Source organism: Sinocyclocheilus anshuiensis, unplaced genomic scaffold (genome assembly GCF_001515605.1).
Source record: "Sinocyclocheilus anshuiensis isolate Anshui unplaced genomic scaffold, SAMN03320099.WGS_v1.1 scaffold130, whole genome shotgun sequence".
In the NCBI taxonomy this organism is placed as follows: Eukaryota; Metazoa; Chordata; class Actinopteri; order Cypriniformes; family Cyprinidae; genus Sinocyclocheilus; species Sinocyclocheilus anshuiensis.
This window is the reverse complement of record NW_015544207.1, coordinates 1,528,000-1,535,372: the sequence shown is the minus strand read 5'-3', so window position 1 is coordinate 1,535,372 and position 7,373 is coordinate 1,528,000. Positions and strand designations below refer to the sequence as shown.

The following is a 7,373-nucleotide window of genomic DNA, read 5'->3' as shown; positions in this document are numbered from 1 at the left end:
TACCCGTGCCGAGCCAACCCGGGCCGAGCCGTGCCGAGCAGAGTCGTACCACGCAGTGGAAAAGCGCCATTTGTTTTCATGCTGGTTTGGTTTTATACCATTTTCAAGAAAAGTCTCAATCTCATCTCAAATCTAGAGGATCACTTCTGTCATAATTTTATTTGTATTATGTCATAACGCCTATGCCAAACTCTTGCTCTATGGTAAAGCACTAAAGCCTGATTGACAAAGTTGTTTTGAAATGATGCACTGTAAAAAAAAAAAAAAAATGCTTGTAATTTTAACTATAAAACTGTAAAAATGCAATGCAAAAAAAAAAAAAAAAAGACTGAAAAACCTGTTAACTGCTTAAAGCTATCCCTTGCTGTGAAAAACTGTAATAGATGTAATTAGACATTTCATGTAATTTAACAGTAAAATGCTGTTAAAAGTACAGTTTGTGGAAGTGAAAAAGAACAGTGTATTTACAGTGAAAATCCATAAACTGGCTTTCCCAGAATTCCGTGTATACATTTTTTTTTTCTTTTTGGTAAATTAGATTTAACTGTAGGTTGTTTTGTTAATATGTTTTGTAAATATTTACAGAAATATTCTTTATTTTAAAAAATTCAATATTTTTTTAAATAAATAATAATAGTGCCATAAATAATAATTATTAAGGGCTTTCCTTTATTTTATTTATCTCATATTCTTTATATTTTGATCAGTTGTATTCACTAAATTAATTGCATTTTCAGTGTATTTTTACATGAAATAATAGTTTGAGACAAAAATGAGTGTCATGCCATTGACCCAGCTTTGGCAGACTCATATTTTCTTTAAGCCTTTATTTTCTGAGAATCATGGTAGAAGCTAATAGTTTTTGATCATTTGTAACTACTTTTCCAATCATTCTTTGTGCGAACACAAAATAAAAATAAAATAAAGAAAAAATAATAAAAATAAAGCAACAAGCACATCCTTTGCTGCCTAAGTAAAACATCTTTTTTTTTTTTTTTAATCAGGAAGTAAAAATAAATAAATAAATAATAAATCACAGGAAGTCTCGAAGGCAGCATAAACCCATCTATGTCTTTGAAGTACTAACAATTAAGGCGACTGAAAAATTTCCCAGCATGGTCTATGTACAAACGCTCTATGCTATTTTAGCAAGGCTTTCCTGGTATGTTCTCTTTCATTATTCACAACACCGTCTGTGATGGGACAAATCCAGGACTAGTCAGGCGCAGCGTGGATGCATATGTATCTCTGTCAGTGAGCTGGTGACAGCAGCATTTATTTGAGATCCCTGAACTGCTCTGCTATTGTGATATATGACTGCACTTTCCCTCTGGGTTCTGTTCATGTTGTGCTCCACAAAACACATGTTACACACTCCATCTATTCAAGATGAAAGATCTGCGTGGTCGATCATCACTGTAACAGATACACACACACACACACACAAACCCTTGTATCGCCTATATCTCTCATGTCATCTTATTTATCATTGAACTCTTCTCGTCGCTCCGTTCTCTCTGCTGCAGTCACTGGGCCGTGACTCAAGGTAAGTGAACACCTGATGGTAAACTGACCAGCAAGTGTTGAGAAATCCGCTTAATGGTGTTCAAGATCTATGACACCGTTCTGCTTTATCAGCAACACACGCAAATCTATATATCAGTAGATTTATGCTCTGTCGATCCCTATTCAACCATAACCATTCATTTCAGCTTCATTATATGATGGGAAAAGAGAGAAAGAGAGAAAGAGAGAGGGGAGGTAATGGGATTGCTTGGAGAATGAACTATTTTCTATTTTATAACACATTTTCTATTCTGTATTTTATATACTTTTATAACACACAATTTACATCGGGGATATTATTGTTAACTAAAGACAAACAAACTAACTAACAATAAATAAATGGAAATCAATTGAAATCAAATAAATAATTGAAATGAAATAAAATATATTAAAAAACTTAAGTACTAAAATAAACTAAAAATAAAAATTCACAAAAACTATATATAACTATATATTGGAAAAAAACTGTGGAATTACTGAAACTTCAACTAAAATTAAAATAAATTATAAAAAATAAAAACTATTTCAAAATATTAACAGAGACTATAACATATATTCAGTCATACTAAAATGACACTGTTTCATATCAAATAAAGAGAACCGAAAATGTATTAATATAAAAATGTATATAAATATTATTTTATAATGATCATTTATGATTAATAAAATTAATTTTGAAATAAGGTTACATTTAAAATAATAAATGAATACTAAACTTAATAAATATTTATACATATTAAAATTAAATATTACATGAAATATGAAATCATTTCCATATAAGAAACAATTATTCTATGAATTAAAATAAGGTAAATAACTAAATAGATCTAATCAAGTACTATGGTTAATAACATTGTACTGCGTAAAATTGAGTGCTGTATTTTAAATCTGACCTATTCATGCACGGAGAACAATATTAATGCATTTTTATAGTAATGCTTACATTTAACAGCCATTAAAACAATCATTATTAGTGTAAAGAGTCATATTTTACACTTTTATTTATTTAAAAAATATAATTGTATATTTTAGTATAGTAAGGTAGGCTATATTTTTTAAAAGTAAAAATATTCGTTGCTGTACATTTATGTTTTAAGACATAGATGTTGGTAATGCGGGAGAGACACATTCAAGAGAACTAGATCAAATGAGCTAAATACTTTATTGTTGTTTACTGCATATTCACATCTCTTTTCTACGAGTAGTTTGTGACTGAGCCACAAATGGTGGACCACCTAGAGAAACCAGTCGAAGACCCCTGGAAAGTGCATTGATAGATGAATCACAGTCTCTCTATGCAAAATGGATCGTCAAGGGAATCCAAAGGAAACTGCTCTTCTTTTGAACTAGCAGCTCTCGAGCATACAAAAATAACACACACATTGCCAATCTCAGCAGCAAAAAGAAATGACTCTCCATGTCTTCAGTTATTCTTGGATTTCAACAGCGAGGAGTTACTCAGAGCTGAAGCGGTCCTTCACACAGCTTGCTTTACTTCATTTCATGGCCTAAAATACAGCTGGAGTGCTAACATACAGTATTACCACAGGGTTATGGGAACGTGTCCAGATGACATGAACTACCCATTATGTAAGAATACTTTGTAACTCTGAGAGTAGTTCGGCCTTCACCAATCACTAACACAGAGGTCGAAGTGCAGTTTATGGCCTCTGGTAGACATATGATTTTCTGTAGTGCTCTGGAGAATGACTGATATATTAATAACATACAAAACGTGTCATCTTCCAGAAAAAAAGCCAATAGGATTTATATTTATATTTCATGTGCATTATTAAAGTCATGTGAATTATGGTTTAAGGGACAGGCCTGCACAGCCCACAGCCGTGTTAAGTGCTCATCACCTGTTATCATCCGTCATAAACTCATCCTACTGTCACATAATCCTGCACTATACTGCTGACTAGTGGACACTTTTATGAGAATGAAACGTATATGAGAGAAGAAAGAGTAACGATGCAAAACGCTTTTGGTAAATAAGATAGTGAATGATTACTAGAGTTGATTGACCAATGCTCTAAAATAGATAGGATAGGTAAACATAGCATGTTATCATTCCAGAGCTTGTCTGCTAAAGAGGGCTTTCATGCGTTGCGCGTTGATTTATTTGTACTTTCTGAGGCTACTTTTGGACAAATATGGCATTTACAGCCAGTATAAAATAGGAATTCGTTTTAGGGTATCACTTTTTCCAGGAGTCTCCATAACATCCTGAGAACAGCAGTCATGTGCCTCCCTCTCCTGGTGACCGCAGCGACGGCGCTTACATTACGTCATAGTTTGAAGAGACAAACAATAATGGGTTAAAGTCTTAAGCCCTGTGACGTAGGTGCGGAAAGCGTGACCTCACTTGATAATGATTTAGAAAACATACAAATGAATAATTTGCACTGCAAATGCAATTTTGACGGATTATCGAGACAGACTTTGAGAAAAGTCGTGAACTGCTTAGTTGTTAAATGTAATTATAATATTAAAACGTTCAAAATTCCACATACACGTGTTTAATTTAATCACTTTGTAAACAGAAATAAAAGATAGGCATTCGTTTAGCAAGTACAGAAACAAATAAAAACAAAACTTAATATTTACAGGGATACGGCGTCATGTTAACTTTTGTCTTCTGGCCAGCAAAAATCCAGATAATAACTAGTTAAAATAATGCATTTGTATCGATATGTGCAAATCCACATGATATATATTATCGAAAAGAAGACGAGGTCATAATGATATGAATATCCTCAGATGCCCTAAAAACTAAGCAATCTTTTCTCCAAACTTAGAATCGCATGCGTCATGATAATGTTGGGAACGTTCTCATATTATGCGTCCACATTTATTTTATTTTTTTTTCATTTTGTTTTGTGATTTTGTTGTTACTAGGGTTGTATATTTTTGTATACTTGTTGCTAATCCTAATAAAGGAAGAAAAAAAATAAATAAAAAATATTAAGCGTCCGCTGTAAGCTACATTGCTGTCGTCATAAGCGAGCGGCATGACGTCAAGCCGCATCAAACGCTTCCATTCAGGCAGGGGCTTTATTATGCAGAAATACCTAAATGATTGGCCTTATATCAAAATGAGTGATCATAAATAATAACGCGAGAGTTTGCAAGTTGCCTGCCGACTGTAGTCACAACTGTCAAAGGCAGCGGCGGATACGCGTGTGACCCAGCACCCATACTGTTACTGTACACGGTCGCGGAGATAATATCCCTATCAAACTAATACACGGCATAATCCCGAGGTAAGGACCAGAATCGAGGGGCTGCGGCGAAACCGCGCGACGCTGTGCCTTCCCCTCTGCTTTCCGTCGCGTTCACTTCTTCCACCCTCGATTACTGCACTAAACATATCCCCGTGCCTCCTTTAGCAACAGCGCGAAGGGTTTTTTTACTCCTCCTTCGTATTAAAGTCGCCATTTTGCTTCACTGCCTATGAAAGCTTCTTGTATTTTCATATTTGTGGCGGCGTTTCTGCGTATTTGTCCGCGTGCTTTTGAGTTGGATTTTAATGAGAGAGCTCGTGGATTACATATTGATGAAGAGGGGCGCCGAGTGCAGTCTGGAAACACGGTGAAAGTGTTCGGCTTGTGGGCATTTGCCTCAGCTTGCTCTTTTTTCTTCCTCCTTCTTCTTCTTCATCTTCTTCATCATCTTCCTCCGCGGGTACGCACAGCGGGGGCCGTGAGTGTGGCTACCGACCGTGACGCCCGTCTGTCCGCGACTCGCCGCGCGTCAGGTGCGTTTGCCATGTAAAGTCGAGCGGCGCGACGCGAGAGTAAAGGCTGTAGCCTGACCCCACGTGGGTGACCCGCTCACCCGCTCACCCGCCAGCGTTGGGTGACTTTCCAGGTAGGTGTGGCCTTCGAGAAGTCGATTATCTGTCAATACTGCCAATAAAGGCATAAGCTCGCCGGACTGTGCAAAGCGGCGTTACAAGGTGTTAAGGCTTTTTTTGGGAATGAAATATACAAGAAGAATGTGTTGTGGTGTTTATGGGTAAACTGTCAGACATGATACATACACTCACTCACTGTTTGAGCACTTAAAAAGACTTATGTGGGTCATGCTCACTGTGCAGTAGCAGGCCTACATTTTCATGTCCTTGACATGTATGTTCTAGCATATTGGGTTATTAAATGTTTGTTGAAATGTTGAATATGAAAATCAGATATTAGTCTTACTGTGGAGTGAAAATGATTTAAGACCTTCATTTTGTGTTGTTGCAATCTTGGAAATAATGTTTTCATTGAGAATCAATATAGATTTTTACTGTGCCCTCAAATATCACTTTCCGTCATGTTAGTCTGTGGTAAAATCTTTAACTTGAAAATTACTACAAAACGAGTTCCCTATGACATCATCTGCCAGGAAGTGTCATCATTTTTTCCCCATGGGAAAACAACAGAATAAACATCTAAAAATACTAATGCACTGTGTTTTTGTGGTATTGGATTTGTTCCACTGTTTGATAAAATTACAGAAATCTGCTTTTTAATATTAAAAAGCTCTTATTTCCATTCTTGTAAGTAACCATTTTATTCATTTTCTTGTTATTGTGTAAATAATGTCATTATATAATTAATAATGCTGAAGTGTTTGATTCTGATCCGAGCATTTTAGAACGTTTGGAATAATATCATACAAAAAATAGAAGTACTTGCTTAAATTACAAATCAAGCATTTATTCTTCAGAAGTTACAGTTTTGATAGGTACTGCATAGCAGGAATGAGCCATGTGTGTTTCTCTGATTGTGTAGACACACTTCCACCCACAGCCTTTCTAAAGTGTGTGATAAATTCCCCAAATACCATAGCACTTAGTCCTACCAGCTGCTTTTCCTATTACCTTATTGCTCTTTTCCTTTTTGGAATAAACTTCTGGCTCACAAATGAGCTTCAGTCTCTGCGCCATAAATAATTTGGTGTAATGATCTTCAGCACTTGACGATCTATCGTTCTTCTTTGTGGGTTAGGTGATGGGAGGGTCGTTCTGTGATCTGGTGATGCATTATGCGGGCCTGTTTTGTGGTTTAATAGCACAGCTGTGAGCAGTACCTGTTGTTTTGGTTGGCATTTTAAAAGGGAGTGGTTGTCACGTCCTGTCACATACAGTATGCTGTGATGGTTAGAGGGGTTACAGCTTGATTTCACATCTCTTTCAGACGTACTGTATGTGTGTGTTTGTTATGATCACGCAGTATTGCCTAAAGTAAACCCTTTCAATTAGCACTCTACTAGCGCCTCTGACAGCGAGACATTCCCACGGCATGCATTAGATGAAACATTTATCTGTGGTGTTCATAAAATCTCCTTTGACACGTGATAAATCATACAGCCATAAGCCCGGCCACTGTTCAGCAAATAATAGAACTCTAAATTAATGGCTGTTTAAAAAGACACAAATTAGTGACCCATTAGGCCAAACCTAATGAAGAAGTGAAATGAAATTGATTTAAGTTAATAAGAAAGTATGATCACATTCTAATCAGTGCTGTTTATTTTAATTAGGCATTGTCAGGCTTCATTCATTGCAATAAACTGCCTGTTTCCCTTCTGGATTGATGACTGTGATAAAAAAAAAACCCATTCAGCCAGTGTTTTAAATTGATTAATTCATTTTTTTTTATTATTATTATTATTATTATTATTATTATTATTATTATTATTATTATTATTATTATTATTATTATTATTATTATTATTATTATTATTATTATTATTATTATTATTATTATTATTATTATTATTATTATTATTATTATTATTATTATTATTATTATTAT

The 7,373-nt window shown here is 35.1% G+C and overlaps 1 protein-coding gene across 1 annotated transcript in view; it reads left to right on the top strand.

Annotated features, from left to right (window-relative positions):
• The first annotated feature begins 4,657 nt into the window (after positions 1-4,657).
• The window catches only part of LOC107697007 (zinc finger protein 512B-like), a 60,641-nt gene continuing 57,925 nt past the window's right edge, over positions 4,658-7,373 (top strand). The window contains exon 1 of the mRNA XM_016497622.1: positions 4,658-5,439. The gene's annotated coding sequence lies outside the window, so the exon portion shown is untranslated. The remainder of the gene's footprint in view (positions 5,440-7,373) is intronic.